The 22,192-nt window shown below is 40.5% G+C and overlaps 1 long non-coding RNA gene across 1 annotated transcript; it reads left to right on the top strand.

The window, feature by feature from the left end:
* The first annotated feature begins 20,898 nt into the window (after window positions 1–20,898).
* Window positions 20,899–21,609, top strand: LOC142751037 (uncharacterized). Its single transcript, XR_012882689.1, has 3 exons — window positions 20,899–20,986; window positions 21,126–21,188; window positions 21,537–21,609. It is a non-coding gene; the product is annotated as an uncharacterized LOC142751037 (long non-coding RNA).
* The last annotated feature ends 583 nt before the right edge of the window (window positions 21,610–22,192 follow it).

Below are 22,192 nucleotides of genomic sequence, written 5' to 3'. Positions count from 1 at the left end.
CCCTTAATCTGTAATGAAGGGTTATGAAGTAATGTGGAAAGGCCAGATAAATTACCTCGTGAGTTGTGATTATAAAATAGTGAGAACATAAAGAAAAAAGTGAAAAAGGAGGACAAATAAGAGGAGACAAAAGGGCTAAAGAGAAGAAAAACAGAGGGATCTATCGAAGATAGCCTTGGGGGGTCATGCATTAATAGTATTGTTTACATTACACTTTTGTTGTCATCGTGGTGCCTGCAGATACTCATCAGGAATGCACAATTTTGGTTGTTGGCTACAAGTTTATAATAGAGCATTTAGAACGTCACTATATACTTTGCTGGATCATGACGGACTTCCCATACATGTTGTTTGTGTGTGGTTGATGCCTACTCACAAAAAACAAAAGGCTCAAGAAGACTGCATGGACAACTTAGAAAATTCTCTGCAATAGGCCTCACGTCAATTACTTTTTATCAGCAATTATATAATAAACAATTGCATGACACAGTGTTTGGTTGATTTTTGAATTGGCCCACAGCTTTGAATATAAATGCACATCAAATGTTGCTCCATAACTATGTTGTTTGACCTGTATATGATACTGCTGCTGGACAACGGATATGTAGGAACCAACCCATCTTCATATTTTCTTATCGGGCAAGGAAAAACATTGCCATGTTGTGACATCTGCAAAACAAAAAGGGAAAATATATACACACAAGACAGCTGAAAGCATCAAAGCTAAAAAAAAAATAAGGGTTTGTGTGACTTCCCGCTGGGCAGAAGGTAAGAGATTGCAGTTCTCTCATATGCCCTACTGCCAATAGGTTGCAAAAATGCTTTATAAGGCTGTATTGTTTGCTCATGATATATCATGTACAGAGATGAACAAAAGTAATATCACCATTTCACATACGGTAAATGTTACTATATGGCTTATCTAACTAGCCTTAGGCCCATGAATATGAGCAGGCGTACATTTGCACCCCAATTTGTGTCCTTTTCTTATTTTAGTATTAATAAATCTGTAGAAAAGGTGGAGACCACCCTGTCCCCCGGTAAACCCCACCTACTTTTCCTTGGCACTTTTCCAAACTGTAAATTTCTTATAAAAGTTGCAAATTTTTGCACAAATGTGGTGTACACCATGATTTGCAACTTTTTTAAGCCAAAAAAACAGGTGCAAAACTACTGATAAATTCCCCAATATGTTTATCAGCTATTTTGGATGATATGGACCAAATATAGAACAAAGTTCTACTTCCTATTCTTGTAGAACTTTGTATGAAGCCTGTGTCCTACAGCTCTGACAATCTGTGTCCTACAGAATATCGCCAGCTTTGCTTCTCAAGCTGACTAAATAATGAATCATATTTAGCCTTTGGTGTCCAGTGGTCCAATTTCTTTGCCTACTGACTAGTGTTTTCTTTACCCCAGTCACCGGTTGCCTAGGTCCAGTGGCTTAGGGTCAGTCTCCAGTTGGACATTACCTGTCCCTTCTTTTCTATACCGATTTTGTAGTACCGTATATACTATAGCAGCTCTGTTCCTACCTCCATTGATAGGAAATGTCATTAAATCAGTGTACGATAGGTCAATCACATTAAATTTCTTGTTCCCGCACCAATGTCTGTATGAGGGATTGGTACAGGAAGAAGAGTAGACAACAGCTGTCATATTGGTTGACCTGAAGTCATCTGTGATTTGCTGCCTGGGAGTTCTTGCTTTGTGATCCACATGCTGTGTAAATACTTTTGCCATTACACCAGTGGCAGACACAGACATCTGAGGGTCCCCATGCAAGAACAGTATATGGACCCCATTCTCTCCAAAATCTCATCATAGATAACCCTCTTATGTTTCTCTAAAAATCCATCAGTAATTGTTAGACATAAAATTCATTTGCTCAGACATTAGCAATCTAATATACAAAGGAACGCTGCTCTAAGATGACAGTGGGCCCCCTTACATACTGGGCCCCTATGCTGCTGCACCAGTCTGCCCCTGCATTTCACTGAGGAAGGAGCATTGCTAACTGCCCTCTAGGCAGGGTTAAACAACTATACATTAGACCGCTACTTTACTTGCCTTTGCCAACCTTATTCATATCACCTAATGCAGCCTCTAATATTATGCCTTGAAAAGATTCCTCCTTTAAACCTTGTACAGAAAGTCTTTTCATGGGTCATATATTTCCATATCAAAGTTTAAGAAACCTCTATTTGAAATGTGTAATTCTAGCTAGATGCAATATGTATTTTATTGTAGCAGCTTGTCATTAAGAATATCCAGTATAAATTGTGACTTAAGACCCATTTATATGGGCCAATGGTCAAAGTAACGATCGTTTATATTGGCAATCGTATAATCGTATAATTATGGGCAATCAGCGCTCATTATGGGCACATATCTACCGTGTAAACCCAGCTTTACTTAAGGGGCATGTTTTCTTCTTCCCTAGATGCATTCTATCTGTGCTTTTCAAAGTCACTTAAAACAGCACAATTCTTTGAGTGCTTGTGCATGATTTGCCTTCCTTGCCCTTCACTCTAAGGAACTATTGGGAATTCATGCAAATGTCTGAGATTGACTCTGCTGGATTGACACTCCGCGTTCTATTCTCCTGGGCAGGACTACTAAAGGATTGAGCAGAGATAAGGGAAGACTTTGGCAATAACCTTTTCAAAACCTCTTACAGCCCCCTGAGGTTTGATTCCAGAATATTAAGATCAAACTTCTGAGTATCTGTTGAGATTTGTACTTTTATAAGTCTAAAACCAACTGCAAAGACAAAGAGACGCACAATCTATGTCTATTTATGCTGTTGTAAGCGAGATTGTAGAGCAGAGATTGGGACCACGGTGAAGGTTTTAAGTATGTGTAATTGTAAAAATATGTCTTACTTATACATCTGACGAATGCCATAAAGTGGCCCTGCTCACATATAGTCTCCCATGTTAAAAAACATATACTGCAGGAATACTTTTCTTAGTGGGAACTCTCAGGATGGAATAGCATAGTCTACTAAAAAAGGTATACTTAAGAATATACCAGCCTGATGGAGGTGAAAAGGACACTCTTTTGGTCTCCGTCGGGCTAATGGAGCCCTATGGACATGGATAAAACAACATTTTAACTAGGTAAAATACAAAATTGATATATATCAGGTACACTGGCGTAGCTATAGGGGTCGCAGCGGTCGCAATTGCGACCGGGCCCCGAAGCCAGGGGGGCCCACGGCCCCCCACACCACATCAATAAAAAGTTTCTATAGTAACTCGGGCCGCGGGCCCCTGTTACTATAGTAACATACTTTACTTACCTTCCTGGTTCCGGATCGCAGCGGAGGTCCTGACGTCAAGCGCTGTGCGCAGCGCATGACATCACAGCGCTATGCCGCCGCGCACAGCATCGAGACTACAGAACTCCCGCCGCGGCCGAAGAGGAAGGTAAGATTTGCCCTGACTGGCGGGGTCTGACTCCCGGGACCCGCCAATCAGCTGTTTTGAAGGGGCCGCAGCACTCGTACGAGAGCTGCTCCCCTTCATTGCTGTCACTTCATTCCGGTCACATTGTGAATCGGTGTCGGCGATTCACAGTGTGAGCGAGTAGTGAAATGAAGGGGAAGCAGCTCTCGTACGAGTGCTGCGGCCCTTTCAAAACAGCTGATTTGCGGGTCCCGGGCGACACATCAGCTATTGATGGCCTATCCTGTGGATAGGCCATCAATGTTTAGGGACTGCACAACCCCTAAGCCTACGATGTATCAGGCTTAGGGGGCCCATGAGACAGGATCACAGATTGTGTGATCCTGTCTGCTGGGCCCTGTATCTAAGCCAATCACATGGTAGGCTTAGATACATGGCCCATGCGTGATCCTGTCTGCTGGGCCCTGTATCTAAGCCTACCACACTGTAGGTTTAGATACAGGGCCCCAGCACACAGTAATCTTATACTGTATAAGATTACTGTCTGCTGGACCCTGTATCTAAGCCTACCTTGTGGTAGGCTTAGATACAGGGTCCCACAGACAGTATCACACATGGGCCCTGTATCTAAGCCTTAGGGTATGTGCACAGACACTAATTACGTCCGTAATTGACGGACGTATTTCGGCCGCAAGTACCGGACCGAACACAGTGCAGGGAGCCGGACTCCTAGCATTATAGTTATGTACGATGCTAGGAGTCCCTGCCTCGCTGCAGGACAACTGTCCCGTACTGTAATCATGTTTTCAGTACGGGACAGTTGTCCGGCAGCGAGGCAGGGACTCCTAGCGTCGTACATAAGTATAATGCTAGGAGCCCGGCTCCCTGCACTGTGTTCGGTCCGGGACTTGCAGCCGAAATACGTCCGTCAATTACGGACGTAATTATTGTGTGTGCACATACCCTAACACACGTGTTACTAATCATTTTTTGTGTGTTTTCTTACAGGTTCGGTCGTTGGACTACGGCGGATTCCAGGACTACTTCGATGACAGCTTTTTTATTTATTAATAAAATGGTTAATAAGGGCTGTGTGGGTTTTTTTTTTATTTCAATAAAATATTTTTTCTATGTCTTTGTGGTTTTTTTTTAAACTATATTACTACCGCCTTAGTAATGGCCGCCGGCTGATTGACAGTTAGCGGATGCAGAGGCTAACACTAACCCCCTTTATTACCCCGGTACCCACCGCCACCAGGGGTGCTGGGAAGAGCCGGGTACGATCCAGTACCTGACCATCTGTAGTGATGGTCGGCCACTGGGGTGGCCGCAGGCTGGTATTATCAGGAGGGGAAAGGCCAAAAACAGTGGCCCTTCCCATCCTGGTAATGCTGCCTGCTGCTGCTTTATTGTATCTGGCTGGTTATGAAAATGGGGGGGACCCCACGTCATTTAAAAAAAAAAAAAAAATAATTGGAAAGAACGATGTCGGGTCCCCCCCCAATTTTCATAACCAGCCAGATACAACACAGCAGCAGCAGGCAGCATTACCAGGGTGGTAGGTGCCACTGTTTTTGGCCTTCCCCAGCCTAATACTACCAGCCTGCGGCCACCCCGGTGCCTGCCCGTCACTACAGATGGTCGGGTACTGGTTTGTACCCGGCTCTTCCCAGTACCCCTGGTGGCGGTGGGTACCGGGGTAATAATAGGGGTATAGTGTTGGCCTCTGCACCTGCTAACATTAAGCCCTGCCTCAGTAATGGAGGTTGTCAATCAGCCAGCGGCCATTACTAAGGCGGTGATAATAAAGTTTAAAAAGATACAAGCACATAGAAAAAATATTTTATTGAAATAAAAAAACACAACCCTCATTAACCATTTTATTGAGAATAAAAAAAACGCCGTCATTGAAGTCCTCGAATCCGAAGTCCAACAACCGAACCTGTAAAAAAAACACAAACACAAAAATAATCAGTAACACATAAAGAAGCAAAATTATTATTCTTACCTATCCTGGGTCCAGCGCTGGAGCCGCAATGTCAGCGAGCTGGGCCCTGTATCTAATCCTATCATGTGTGATACAGTCTGCTGAGCTGTGTATCTAATCCAATCATGTATGATACTGTCTGCTGGGCCCTATATCTAATCCGATCATGTGTGATACTGTCTGCTGAGCCACTGTATCTAATCCTATCATGTGTGATACTGTCTGCTGAGCTGTGTATCTAATCCTATCATGTGTGATACTGTCTGCTGAGCCCTGTATCTAATCCTATCATGCGTGATACTGTCTGCTGAGCCACTGTATCTAATCCTATCATGTGTGGTACTGTCTGCTGAGCCACTGTATCTAATCCTATCATGTGTGATACTGTCTGCTGAGCCACTGTATCTAATCCTATCATGTGTGGTACTGTCTGCTGAGCCACTGTATCTAATCCTATCATGTGTGGTACTGTCTGCTGAGCCACTGTATCTAATCCTATCATGTGTGATACTGTCTGCTGGGCCACTGTATCTAATCCTATAATGTGTGATACTGTCTGCTGAGCTGTGTATCTAATCCTATCATGTGTGATACTGCCTTCTGAGCCACTGTATCTAATCCTATCATGTGTGATACTGTCTGCTCAGCCACTGTATCTAATCCTATCCATAGTTTATACGGTCGTAGTGCTATAGATATGCTATGCTGTCTCATATACACACTTTTTTTGGGGGCGGACACATATGTATTGGGGCTATTTCCCGGACATTTTAAGCCCTGAGGGTATGTTCACACGGCAGCGTCCGTTACGTCTGAAATTACTGTGCTGTTTTCAGGAGAAAACAGCACCGTCATTTCAGCCGTAATGGCATGTGCAGGCGTCTTTTGCTGCGTCCATTACGGAAGTAACTGAAGCTGGTTTTCCATGGAGTCCATGGAAAACAGCTCCATTTACGTCTGAAGAAGTGACAGGCACTTTTTTTACGCGCCGCCTTTTGACAGCGACGCGTAAAAAAAAATGACCGTCGGCACAGAACATCGTAAGACCCATTCAAATGAATGGGCAGATGTTTGCCGACGCTTTTGAGCCGCATTTTCGGACGTAATTCAATGCTAAAACGCCCGAATTACGTCCGTAAATAGTGTGTGTGAACCCAGCCTTAGTGACGCCCCCGGCTGCTAGTGCTGCATTGTTGGGTCACTTAGGAGACCCAGCGATGCAGCTGAAAGCGGACCGTCGGCCATGAGAAGTTTGCGGGGGGGGGGGGGGTCCCAGTAAGAATTTTTGCATCGGGGCCCATGAGCCTCTAGCTACGCCCCTGATCAGGTATACTATCAGATCAGTCTACTAAAAAAGGTATACTTAAGAATATACCAGCCTGATGGAGGTGAAAAGGACACTCTTTTGGCCTATGTCGGGCTAATGGAGCCCTATGGACATGGATAAAACAACATTTTAACTAGGTAAATTACAAAATTGATATATATCAGGTATACTATCAGATCAGCAAAAGTTGTTTGAGAAGTTATTCTCCATTTAAAACAAAGGCTAAGAACACCTTTGGCGCTATTTTTTTAAATTACATTGGCTGGATTATGTGCTAAAAAAAACAACACTTTTACAATTACTTGTTAATAAAAATTGTGCTTTGTTTGGCTTCTGCAACCTTCATGTATTCTAGTACATAACAGGTAGATATAAATGTAATAAATAAAAGCAATTCTACTGCAGTTTTTATTTAGTTACTTTTATGCCTTACACCGATCAACATAAAGGATGTTTTACATTAATTCTACAGGTTGTTATGGTCGTAAGGATACCAAATATGTCTATATTACTGTATTCTGTGTCTTGGAAATTTAATACAGTTTATTCAATGAAAAAATGCTCATTTGTGCCATTTGATATTATTTTACACATGTTTTAATGTACCATTACTTTTTTTTTTTTTGTTATTCCCATAGGGTGATTTTTAGTTTAGATTTGGTAACTATAATGTTTTGACATACTGTATATCTACATGATGGTACACAGGCAGTTGTTAGGGCATACCTACCTGACCAAACAGGTAAGTACAGAGTCTATAGTCCAGAGAGGGTACCTGTGGCAACTTGGACAGCAATAAGGCAGGCTCGGCTGGGACCAGGCGGCAGGTAGACGTCAGGCGTGGCGTAGCAGAACAGGCGTGGTATGCAGCAAAACACGACAACAGCTCAGCACAGTACAGGATCTGGGTAGCACGGGACACAGGATACAGGATACAGGAACAGGGAACACTTGGAAACTGGAAGACACTAGGGGACCATTAGCAAGACAAACTTTGGGAAATGAACAACGCACAGGCAAAGAACAAGAGGGAAGGGTCCTTTTTATAGCCCAGTAGCCTTCTGGGCTAGATTGCAGACTTCCTGCAATATTTGCGCACTGGCCCTTTAAGACCATGCGCGCGCCCTCCGGGAGACAGTCTCGAAACCAGGAAATGAGTGCCGGCGCCTCACAGGAGGACAACGCTGCAAGGAACTCAGACATCCATGGCCACGGCTGCCGAGGGTTAAGTCAGAAAGACGGGCCGTGGCCCTAGACGTTACAGTAGTGTTATGGGAGAACCTGTTATTGGTAGTGTTATGTAGGAACCTGTGATTGGTAGTGTTATGGAGGAACCTGTGATTGGTAGTGTTATGGAGGAATCTGTGATTGGTAGTGTTATGGAGGAGCCTGTGATTGGTAGTGTTATGTAGGAACCTGTAATTGGTAGTGTTATGGGCGAACCTGGGATTGGTAGTGTTATGGGAGAACCTGTGTTTGGCAGTGTTATGGAGGAGCCTGTGATTGGTAGTGTTATAGAGGAACCTGTGCTTGGTAGTGTTATGTGAGAACCTGTGATTGGTAGTGTTATGGAGGAACCTGTGATTGGTAGTGTTATGGAGGAACCTGTGATTGGCAGTGTTTTGTGGGAACCTGTGATTGGCAGTGTTATGTAGTAACATGTGATTGGCAGTGTTATGTAGGAACCTGTGATTGGTAGTGTTATGTAAGAACTTGTGTTTGGTAGTGTTATGGAGGAGCCTGTGATTGGCAGTGTTATGGAGGAGCCTGTGATTGGTTGTGTTATGGAGGAGCCTGTGATTGGTACTGTTATGTGAGAACCTGTGATTGGTAGTGTTATGGAGGAACCTGTGATTGGTAGTGTTATGGAGAAACCTGTGATTGGTAGTGTTATGGGAGAACATGTGATTGGCAGTGTTATGTGAGAACCTGTGATTAGCAGTGTTATGGCGGAGCCTGTGATTGGTAGTGTTATGTAGGAACCTGTGATTGGTAGTGTTATGTGAGAACCTGTGATTGGTAGTGTTATGGAGGAGCCTGTGATTGGTAGTGTTATGGAGAAACCTGTGATTGGTAGTGTTATGGGAGAACATGTGATTGGTAGTGTTATGTGAAAACCTGTGATTGGTAGTGTTATGTGAGAACCTGTGATTGGTAGTGTTATGGAGGAACCTGTGATTGGTAGTGTTATGTAGGAACCTGTGATTGGTAGTGTTATGGGAGAACCGATGATAGGCAATGCTATGGAGGAGCCTGTTATTGGTAGTGTTATGTAGGAACCTGTGATTGGTAGTGTTATGGGAGAACTGATGATAGGCAATGCTATGGAGGAGCCTGTGATTGATAGTGTTATGTAGGAACCTGTGATTGGTAGTGTTATGGAGGAACCTGTGATTGGTAGTGTTATGGGAGAATGTGACAAGAGAAAAATGTAGAGAAATCCTCCAGCTCACCTGACACACTCCGGTGTGTCGTTGATAGCGCCCGGATCCTCGTGTCGGCACACGGAATATCAAGTAGAGACAGGGGACAAAGGTAGGATCCAGCGCTGAAGGCGTTAAAATGGAATTCAATTTTCCAAGTTTAATGTTGTAGATTTAAAAGGAAGTCCAGAGGTATCAGGTCCTGGGCGTGCATGAAGTGGAGGGAAGGTATCCTCTTGGGCCTACGCGTTTCGGACGACGCTGCGTCCTTAGACTTGGCTGTGGTAAGTTTTGAATAGAGCGCGCTGTCATATATATCCTGTGCGGGTTGAAACAGCTGATGAGTAGATAATGATTGCGTGTCATGGTTGTGTTGTTGTGGAACGCAAACACCGGAATTGAGTGTCAGGTAGCCATGACTTATTGTTTCATAGATGTTTGTATATATCCGTATAGTACTCAGGATAATTTCTGAATACTGTTTTGTAGCGTAGAATTACTAAAGCTTTTGGTTTTTATTTGAACGTGTATATTTGAAATCATGTCAGATTGCATGTTTGTCTGTTTTAATAAAGTTTTGTTTGGTTTGGTTGCGTTCCAGGACTCGTTCTGGAATACAACATGAGAGGTGATCGACAGCCCGGTTCCAGCTCCTTTTCAAGTCTATCATTGAATATCGGTAAGTATTTTTGAATTATATTGAATTTTAAATTAATATATCGTACGTGGTGATAATTGAGACTTTGCAAATCACCTCTGGTTATGCGAAAAAATATAAAGTTTGTGGAATTTGTCCATTTTTTGGAATCTTTTGGTGTCTTGTAGGATCAATTGGTCTTTCGAGCTTTAGTATTTCTATGGGCAGTTATTGTTTAATATATCTCTATTTTCTTTATGACGTTTTATTAGTTGGATGTTTTGGTGAAAAAAAAAAAAAAAAAAAAATTTTTTTTCCCGTTTTATCATTGAACATATAATCTGATCAGAATTGTTGTGTGATTATGATCAGGGCTCTAAATTGCGTTGTCGAGGATAAGATGTGGGGGGGGGGGAGTGTGGGATGGACCACAACTGTATCTGGTAAAGTGAGGAAACTTGACATTGTACATACTGGGGTTGGTGATGTGACATTTTCTATGTACAGGACAACTTGCAAATATTGTGTCTGTACATGATGTGAACATAGATAAAATTGGGATGTATAAGTACCTCGAATTGACTTTGGAATATATTGGCTTGCTTACGTTGTTAGTCAGGAGAACGTTTGTCATAGTAGAGGTCCTACTTTATTTATGAATGGATTAATAGAGATACATCAATTCTTTTCTGAGGTTAAGACCTTCTGGATATCTTGTATTTAGCCTGTATATCCAATATGCTTCTCTTAGATGGGTTTTGTGTTTGATATCTCCACCTCGCTTTGACGGTTGAATTTTTTCAATAGCATAGCAACGAAAAGTTTTTGTGGATTTATTGTGATGAGAGATAAAATGTTTGGCCGCATTTGATATATTGAGGATATTTGCATTCCTTATATAGCTGAGATGTTCCAAAATTCTTGTCTTGAATTTCCGATTCGTACAGCCGACATATTTAAGATGACATTCCGTGCATTCTATTAGATAAATAACCGACTCTGAATTGCAGTTGATGTAGTTTTGGATTGTGAATTTGTCTGTTTCTGTGGAATTGCTGAAGTTTTTGGTTGGATATACGTAGCAACAGGTTTTGCAGGGATGTTGGCCACATCTATAAAAGCCTTTGGTCTCTAACCATGTTGTTGTTGCGTTAACATTGGATGAATATAACGAGGGAGACAGAGTGTTCCCCAAGGAGGGGGCTTTTTTTGCTACTATCCTGCAACCTCCTGACAGAATTGTGCGTAGTGTATCGTCTTCCATGAGGATGGGTAGGTAATTAGTCACTATGTTTTTTATTTTCGTAAATTGGTTGCTTTGTTGTAAAATGAGTGTAGGTTGATTGGCAGCAGGTAGTAGTTTTTGTTTATTGTTTTTGTGTTGGCCAAGAAGTTGTTTTCTTGATTTTTTGTTTATAATGTTGCTAGCTCTGGTCAATGTCCATTTTGGATAACCTCTTTCTTGTAATCTTGTTTGTATTACATTATGTTCAAGCTCGAACTGTTTTTGGTTGGTAGAATTTCTTTTTGCTCTGTGCATTTCACCCAGAGGTATGGCTCTGATGGTATGTTTCGTGTGATCACTTTTTGCATGAAGAATATTGTTAGTAGCTGTAGGTTTACGATGGGTTTTAGTGGAGATGACAAGACCTTCATTTCCTTTTAATTCCAAGTCTAGGAATATGATGTGTGAGGTTTCATGGTGGTGGGTAAATTTTAGATTGCACTGGTTGTTGTTGAGGGCTGTCACAAATTCAGGGATGATGTCCATTCTTCCTTTCCAGATGATTAGAATATCGTCGATATATCTACCGTACCATTCTATACAGTTACTGTGGATGTTATCAGGCGAAAAAATGTGAAAGTGTTCCCACCATGACATCACTATGTTGGCTATTGATGGGGAAAATTTTGCCCCCATAGACACACCTTTGAGTTGTAAATAGTATTTCGTGTCGAATTGGAAATAGTTATTGGTTAGTAGGAACATGAGTACTTCTAGTATATAGGCTTGAAAATTTGTTTCGTACGTACTGTATTTTGTTAGATGAAAATTGAGGGCAGTGTGTGCTATTTCATGTGGAATTGACGTGTATAAAGATACAACGTCGCATGTGAGCCAGGTAAAATGTTTTTCCCAAATTTTGTTGTGAAATATGTTGAGAACATGCTTTGTATCCTTGAGAAAACCGGGTGTGTTTTGTGCTAGGGGCTGTAAAAGTGTGTCTAGCCATTCCGATAGCCTTTCTAGGATTGATCCTATGCCAGAGACTATCGGTCTCATAGGTGGAGGTACGGTTTGTTTATAGATTTAACACAATATTAGACATAAATAAATTTATCCGCAATTTAACGGTAAAAAAACACTTTCTTAAAAATGAAACAAGCTCAAGCTCTGACATTACATCTGCAGAGACAACACCCAACATCACATCGTCAGATGAGATAAGACCAGGAGCGACGATAGCATCAATACCTACAGATTTCACATTCCAAGAACTGTCAACCATGGTATCCCTAGACCATTTACGTAATGAAACTGCAAATCAAATTGTCACAACGGCACATGAATTCACAACATCAAATCCAAAATTTTACCCCATCAGTTCACGTACGGATTCAATGGACCGCTTCCAAACTGTCATAGAAAAAGAATTACACAACCTTGCAGACAGTCTCAAAAATCAACATCCAAAAACAAATATGTCAATTAAACAGAAAAAAGCAGTAAAATCATTACATGAAAATAAAGATCTAACTATAAAAATGTCAGATAAAGGTGGAAATGCCACAGTCCTGAACAAAAAAGACTACGAACAATCAATTATTAACATGCTATCTGACGTAACCACCTACAAAACTTTGGCTAGAAATCCTGTGGACACAATCAAACAGCACATGAAGAAATTACTGGACGATGGACAACAAGGAGGATATATTACTCAGAAACAAAAAGAGTATATGTACATTGAAGAACCGATTACCCCTATAATCCATGCGCTGCCTAAAATCCATAAACAAACCGTACCTCCACCTATGAGACCGATAGTCTCTGGCATAGGATCAATCCTAGAAAGGCTATCGGAATGGCTAGACACACTTTTACAGCCCCTAGCACAAAACACACCCGGTTTTCTCAAGGATACAAAGCATGTTCTCAACATATTTCACAACAAAATTTGGGAAAAACATTTTACCTGGCTCACATGCGACGTTGTATCTTTATACACGTCAATTCCACATGAAATAGCACACACTGCCCTCAATTTTCATCTAACAAAATACAGTACGTACGAAACAAATTTTCAAGCCTATATACTAGAAGTACTCATGTTCCTACTAACCAATAACTATTTCCAATTCGACACGAAATACTATTTACAACTCAAAGGTGTGTCTATGGGGGCAAAATTTTCCCCATCAATAGCCAACATAGTGATGTCATGGTGGGAACACTTTCACATTTTTTCGCCTGATAACATCCACAGTAACTGTATAGAATGGTACGGTAGATATATCGACGATATTCTAATCATCTGGAAAGGAAGAATGGACATCATCCCTGAATTTGTGACAGCCCTCAACAACAACCAGTGCAATCTAAAATTTACCCACCACCATGACACCTCACACATCATATTCCTAGACTTGGAATTAAAAGGAAATGAAGGTCTTGTCATCTCCACTAAAACCCATCGTAAACCTACAGCTACTAACAATATTCTTCATGCAAAAAGTGATCACACGAAACATACCATCAGAGCCATACCTCTGGGTGAAATGCACAGAGCAAAAAGAAATTGTACCAACCAAAAACAGTTCGAGCTTGAACATAATGTAATACAAACAAGATTACAAGAAAGAGGTTATCCAAAATGGACATTGACCAGAGCTAGCAACATTATAAACAAAAAATCAAGAAAACAACTTCTTGGCCAACACAAAAACAATAAACAAAAACTACTACCTGCTGCCAATCAACCTACACTCATTTTACAACAAAGCAACCAATTTACGAAAATAAAAAACATAGTGACTAATTACCTACCCATCCTCATGGAAGACGATACACTACGCACAATTCTGTCAGGAGGTTGCAGGATAGTAGCAAAAAAAGCCCCCTCCTTGGGGAACACTCTGTCTCCCTCGTTATATTCATCCAATGTTAACGCAACAACAACATGGTTAGAGACCAAAGGCTTTTATAGATGTGGCCAACATCCCTGCAAAACCTGTTGCTACGTATATCCAACCAAAAACTTCAGCAATTCCACAGAAACAGACAAATTCACAATCCAAAACTACATCAACTGCAATTCAGAGTCGGTTATTTATCTAATAGAATGCACGGAATGTCATCTTAAATATGTCGGCTGTACGAATCGGAAATTCAAGACAAGAATTTTGGAACATCTCAGCTATATAAGGAATGCAAATATCCTCAATATATCAAATGCGGCCAAACATTTTATCTCTCATCACAATAAATCCACAAAAACTTTTCGTTGCTATGCTATTGAAAAAATTCAACCGTCAAAGCGAGGTGGAGATATCAAACACAAAACCCATCTAAGAGAAGCATATTGGATATACAGGCTAAATACAAGATATCCAGAAGGTCTTAACCTCAGAAAAGAATTGATGTATCTCTATTAATCCATTCATAAATAAAGTAGGACCTCTACTATGACAAACGTTCCCATGACTAACAACGTAAGCAAGCCAATATATTCCAAAGTCAATTCGAGGTACTTATACATCCCAATTTTATCTATGTTCACATCATGTACAGACACAATATTTGCTAGTTGTCCTGTACATAGAAAATGTCACATCACCAACCCCAGTATGTACAATGTCAAGTTTCCTCACTTTACCAGATACAGTTGTGGTCCTTCCCACACTCCCCCCCCCCCACATCTTATCCTCGACAACGCAATTTAGAGCCCTGATCATAATCACACAACAATTCTGATCAGATTATATGTTCAATGATAAAACGGGAAAAAAATTTTTTTTTTATTTTTTTTTTCACCAAAACATCCAACTAATAAAACGTCATAAAGAAAATAGAGATATATTAAACAATAACTGCCCATAGGAATACTAAAGCTCGAAAGACCAATTGATCCTACAAGACACCAAAAGATTCCAAAAAATGGACAAATTCCACAAACTTAATATTTTTTCGCATAACCAGAGGTGATTTGCAAAGTCTCAATTATCACCACGTACGATATATTAATTTAAAATTCAATATAATTCAAAAATACTTACCGATATTCAATGATAGACTTGAAAAGGAGCTGGAACCGGGCTGTCGATCACCTCTCATGTTGTATTCCAGAACGAGTCCTGGAACGCAACCAAACCAAACAAAACTTTATTAAAACAGACAAACATGCAATCTGACATGATTTCAAATATACACGTTCAAATAAAAACCAAAAGCTTTAGTAATTCTACGCTACAAAACAGTATTCAGAAATTATCCTGAGTACTATACGGATATATACAAACATCTATGAAACAATAAGTCATGGCTACCTGACACTCAATTCCGGTGTTTGCGTTCCACAACAACACAACCATGACACGCAATCATTATCTACTCATCAGCTGTTTCAACCCGCACAGGATATATATGACAGCGCGCTCTATTCAAAACTTACCACAGCCAAGTCTAAGGACGCAGCGTCGTCCGAAACGCGTAGGCCCAAGAGGATACCTTCCCTCCACTTCATGCACGCCCAGGACCTGATACCACTGGACTTCCTTTTAAATCTACAACATTAAACTTGGAAAATGTAATTCCATTTTAACGCCTTCAGCGCTGGATCCTACCTTTGTCCCCTGTCTCTACTTGATATTCCGTGTGCCGACACGAGGATCCGGGCGCTATCAACGACACACCGGAGTGTGTCAGGTGAGCTGGAGGATTTCTCTACATTTTTCTCTTGTCACAAACTCTCGGCATAGTTTCTCCTCACGAGCTCCCAATGTGCAATGTGCAACCAGTGAGTCCTCTACATACCTAATGCATGTATGTTCATATATATCTAATATGTGTATACTGAAGTAACTACAAAACGTATTAATTTACCAACAAGGAAAAGGCCACAACTTTTCAAGAAAACATACACAAGCAAATATGTTTCATGGATACAAGTCCTAGCTAAACAACAAGTTGGCTTCAGCAACACTGTGTTTGTTTTTAACGCAACTCACTTTGTATTAATACCTCAGAGGAATCTCTTAACATACCAAGAACCATACAAACAATATGACTCAAGATCCTAAGCACACCCGTTTTGAATTAGCAGAGAAAGTATTTGGTCAGCATGATAACCTCCCAGAAAATAATCAAGACATGGAAGACCTGTTTCATATGTTGGAAAAACACTTAGCCCAAAAAGCAAAAATCTGGTGGGACCTGACCACCCTCAAAAACTATATTGCAAAAAACATGATTCCTAGAGGCTTACGACTCAAAAAAACACCCAGCTTCATTTATACAGATGAATTCCAGAACCAATGGAATCAGATCCTTTCTACCTGCTCTATTAATCTGATGAAACTAATAACGGAACAAGAAGAATTAAAACTAAAAGAATTGGACACTCATATATTAGAAACAAACAAATCTTTAGAAGCATTTTCAAACTCACCTTCTTATGATCTTCTTCACACCAGAACGTCAGCAGCCATCGACAAACTCGACCATGCTATTGCAGAAACGAAGAAAAATAAATTTCAATGAGATACAAAGGATTACATCAACAATGAAATATACAACTGGAGTCAAAAAACAAGGAATTACACCAGACCAAGACCGATCCTAAAGAAGAGGAATCAACAATTTAAACAATATAGAGATCTACCCAACAGAGTCAGCTTTAGTTCGACCGAATTAGAATCTGCGGATGGCACTTCAGAAGATGACAATAGCCAAACGTGTCCCCGTCCTAACCAAAGATCAGAAAATCCATCTTATTTTTCAAAAAACGGGGAAGGAGGGGCGGTAGGAAACACAAGTCGTGCAAATCAAGAACAAAATCGCCGCCTCCGCCCACGAAAATATCAACAATACCGCTAACAAATGTAACCAACTTATCATCTACCATGCTGACCCCAGAGCAAAATGAAGTACTTATGTTGGGTCTCAACTTTGCCCCCAAGAAAAATTTCAACCTATTTAACACAATATTAGACATAAATAAATTTATCCGCAATTTAACGGTAAAAAAACACTTTCTTAAAAATGAAACAAGCTCTAACATTACATCTGCAGAGACAACACCCAACATCACATCGTCAGATGAGATAAGACCAGGAGCGACGATAGCATCAATACCTACAGATTTCACATTCCAAGAACTGTCAACCATGGTATCCCTAGACCATTTACGTAATGAAACTGCAAATCAAATTGTCACAACGGCACATGAATTCACAACATCAAATCCAAAATTTTACCCCATCAGTTCACGTACGGATTCAATGGACCGCTTCCAAACTGTCATAGAAAAAGAATTACACAACCTTGCAGACAGTCTCAAAAATCAATATCCAAAAACAAATATGTCAACTAAACAGAAAAAAGCAGTAAAATCATTACATGAAAATAAAGATCTAACTATAAAAATGTCAGATAAAGGTGGAAATGTCACAGTCCTGAACAAAAAAGACTACGAACAATCAATTATTAACATGCTATCTGACGTAACCACCTACAAAACTTTGGCTAGAAATCCTGTGGACACAATCAAACAGCACATGAAGAAATTACTGGACGATGGACAACAAGGAGGATATATTACTCAGAAACAAAAAGAGTATATGTACATTGAAGAACCGATTACCCCTATAATCCATGCGCTGCCTAAAATCCATAAACAAACCGTACCTCCACCTATGAGACCGATAGTCTCTGGCATAGGATCAATCCTAGAAAGGCTATCGGAATGGCTAGACACACTTTTACAGCCCCTAGCACAAAACACACCCGGTTTTCTCAAGGATACAAAGCATGTTCTCAACATATTTCACAACAAAATTTGGGAAAAACATTTTACCTGGCTCACATGCGACGTTGTATCTTTATACACGTCAATTCCACATGAAATAGCACACACTGCCCTCAATTTTCATCTAACAAAATACAGTACGTACGAAACAAATTTTCAAGCCTATATACTAGAAGTACTCATGTTCCTACTAACCAATAACTATTTCCAATTCGACACGAAATACTATTTACAACTCAAAGGTGTGTCTATGGGGGCAAAATTTTCCCCATCAATAGCCAACATAGTGATGTCATGGTGGGAACACTTTCACATTTTTTCGCCTGATAACATCCACAGTAACTGTATAGAATGGTACGGTAGATATATCGACGATATTCTAATCATCTGGAAAGGAAGAATGGACATCATCCCTGAATTTGTGACAGCCCTCAACAACAACCAGTGCAATCTAAAATTTACCCACCACCATGACACCTCACACATCATATTCCTAGACTTGGAATTAAAAGGAAATGAAGGTCTTGTCATCTCCACTAAAACCCATCGTAAACCTACAGCTACTAACAATATTCTTCATGCAAAAAGTGATCACACGAAACATACCATCAGAGCCATACCTCTGGGTGAAATGCACAGAGCAAAAAGAAATTGTACCAACCAAAAACAGTTCGAGCTTGAACATAATGTAATACAAACAAGATTACAAGAAAGAGGTTATCCAAAATGGACATTGACCAGAGCTAGCAACATTATAAACAAAAAATCAAGAAAACAACTTCTTGGCCAACACAAAAACAATAAACAAAAACTACTACCTGCTGCCAATCAACCTACACTCATTTTACAACAAAGCAACCAATTTACGAAACTAAAAAACATAGTGACTAATTACCTACCCATCCTCATGGAAGACGATACACTACGCACAATTCTGTCAGGAGGTTGCAGGATAGTAGCAAAAAAAGCCCCCTCCTTGGGGAACACTCTGTCTCCCTCGTTATATTCATCCAATGTTAACGCAACAACAACATGGTTAGAGACCAAAGGCTTTTATAGATGTGGCCAACATCCCTGCAAAACCTGTTCCTACGTATATCCAACCAAAAACGTCAGCAATTCCACAGAAACAGACAAATTCACAATCCAAAACTACATCAACTGCAATTCAGAGTCGGTTATTTATCTAATAGAATGCACGGAATGTCATCTTAAATATGTCGGCTGTACGAATCGGAAATTCAAGACAAGAATTTTGGAACATCTCAGCTATATAAGGAATGCAAATATCCTCAATATATCAAATGCGGCCAAACATTTTATCTCTCATCACAATAAATCCACAAAAACTTTTCGTTGCTATGCTATTGAAAAAATTCAACCGTCAAAGCGAGGTGGAGATATCAAACACAAAACCCATCTAAGAGAAGCATATTGGATATACAGGCTAAATACAAGATATCCAGAAGGTCTTAACCTCAGAAAAGAATTGATGTATCTCTATTAATCCATTCATAAATAAAGTAGGACCTCTACTATGACAAACGTTCTCATGACTAACAACGTAAGCAAGCCAATATATTCCAAAGTCAATTCGAGGTACTTATACATCCCAATTTTATCTATGTTCACATCATGTACAGACACAATATTTTCTAGTTGTCCTGTACATAGAAAATGTCACATCACCAACCCCAGTATGTACAATGTCAAGTTTCCTCACTTTACCAGATACAGTTGTGGTCCATCCCACACTCCCCCCCCCACATCTTATCCTCGACAACGCAATTTAGAGCCCTGATCATAATCACACAACAATTCTGTTCAGATTATATGTTCAATGATAAAACGGGAAAAAAATTATTATTTTTATTTTTTTTTCACCAAAACATCCAACTAATAAAACGTCATAAAGAAAATAGAGATATATTAAACAATAACTGCCCATAGGAATACTAAAGCTCGAAAGACCAATTGATCCTACAAGACACCAAAAGATTCCAAAAAATGGACAAATTCCACAAACTTAATATTTTTTCGCATAACCAGAGGTGATTTGCAAAGTCTCAATTATCACCACGTACGATATATTAATTTAAAATTCAATATAATTCAAAAATACTTACCGATATTCAATGATAGACTTGAAAAGGAGCTGGAACCGGGCTGTCGATCACCTCTCATGTTGTATTCCAGAACGAGTCCTGGAACGCAACCAAACCAAACCAAACTTTATTAAAACAGACAAAAGTCCGAAACGCGTAGGCCCAAGAGGATACCTTCCCTCCACTTCATGTACGCCCAGGACCTGATACCACTGGACTTCCTTTTAAATCTACAACATTAAACTTGGAAAATTGAATTCCATTTTAACGCCTTCAGCGCTGGATCCTACCTTTGTCCCCTGTCTCTACTTGTTATGGGAGAACCTATGATAGACAGTGTTATGAGTGTGTCTCTGACTGGCAGATATTTGGTAACTTTTGCAGAAAATATGGTCAGACACTTGTGCGCGTGCGATCAGTATGGAGTATGTTCGTCATGATGCAACAACATCCTGCCGCTCATGACTAGCATACCCATCATGTGTTGTAAAGCATGTGCCCGAAGACACCACTAGAGGGAGCTCATCGCATACTGTTCTATTATTGGCTACAATGTATACTTGCATGCCGTCATCTTTGAGCGGTGGCAGCAGGCAGACAAAAGTTTGTTATGGCTATGCAGGGGATTTGGAGCTCATAATGATATATTGAGAAAATAATCGGCACAGAATTTGGGTAATTTGGATTTATTAAGATAAAAAAACGAATTATTGTATAAAAGTGGACATTGAATTTAGATTGGTGGTATAATATATTTAATATCTTTAGGATTTCTCCAAAGGATAACTAGAGGTAGCATTTCCCTTTAAATATTATTGCTCTATATACTGCCCATCATTCAGGCGATATCTCTTATGACATCATCATTATCAGTAGCTCCGCCCTCTCACATTACAGCTCTGATGATGGGTGACATCACAATGCTGTGTCCAGGCTTCTATGTGTTGGGGGAGCACTGGAGTCTTTTGAGGGTTAGTTGTTGGAGAAGATGGAGTTGTGGAGCGTTGTTCTTGTATTTTTGGTGATTAGTTTGTGTTATGTAGAGGGGAAGTTCACAGAGACACCAGCAGGTAATCATCATCACTGGGGAGGGTTTGTGTAGGGTTTCTAGGGTTCAGGTATAAGAAGAGTCTTCTATCTCCTCCTCATGGACCAGTCTTATCATGGATTTCATGTCTTTATTATTTACTTTTGATATTTTTTGAACAGTGACTTTCCCAGGACCAGGGAGGGAGAAAACCACCGGTCCAAACGGCAGAGATAACAGTTACAGTGAGTAGTCCATTTCTTCCTCTCCTCATTCTACTCTCATCATCTTCTACCTATTCCTACCAGGAGTGGAGGAGAACAACCATCCAGTGGCTTCTTTGGGGGATCGGTCCTATAAAGTGATGTGTGGCTGGAATATATAATGAAGTGCCCCTTATCCAGACGTCACCCGCCCACAGTCCATCAATTGCTGCCACCGTGCCCAGCCAAGCTGCCAATCCCTCCCCTGCTGATGTCATCATGAAGGGCACTGCTGGCATCAGGAGGATGTAGAGATGTTACGTAATGTCTTATAGCATATTCTGTAAGTAATAAGAATGAATAACCAGCATGTCGTTTCTTTCTTACCAGTCGTACGTCTCGTAGTCCTGCCGCTATGCGGCTCTCTGATATTTGCTGCGTTTATAGGGATCATTAGATGCTGGTGAGTTTCCATCTTTTTATTCTCTACATATCACCTTATTCTACATAGGGAGCTGCTATTTAAGACAAAATGGAGCTACACTTTACTTACAGACCTACAGGGGGCGCAATAATTACTGTAGCCAGGCTATAATACAGGGGCAGGATCAGGCTGTGCTGTAATCAGATCGCCACTGTTCTCCATGTCCTGGTGCTGTTTTATGACGTAATATATACTAGGACACTATATCCTTCCTGCCTGTTATATACTGTACCTTTATATCTTACCTCTGTAGTGGGGGAGGGGTGATGGGTAACTGAATATTATAATCTTTAGCAGTTTATATAAGGACATTTCTCTATTTCACAGTTACATGTATATGATACAGCGCAAGCGTGCCAGCCAGTACCCGGCAGCACTGGAGGCGGTTGTCATCCTTAAACCAGGTAACAATTACTATATATTACCATATAGATGGGGTACAGACAGAGCTTAGGTTTACCTGTCATAACTGGAGATCCCGCTCATTGAGGTCCTTCTACCCCCGGAAATCAGCAGAATGCAGTGGCTGGATGGCCTATGTCTGCTAAAGAGAAGACATCGG

The sequence above is a fragment of the Rhinoderma darwinii genome, chromosome 3, assembly GCF_050947455.1.
Source record: "Rhinoderma darwinii isolate aRhiDar2 chromosome 3, aRhiDar2.hap1, whole genome shotgun sequence".
Taxonomy (NCBI): domain Eukaryota; kingdom Metazoa; phylum Chordata; class Amphibia; order Anura; family Rhinodermatidae; genus Rhinoderma; species Rhinoderma darwinii.
The sequence above is the reverse complement of the archived record's forward strand: the minus strand, read 5'-3'. Positions and strand labels throughout refer to the sequence as shown.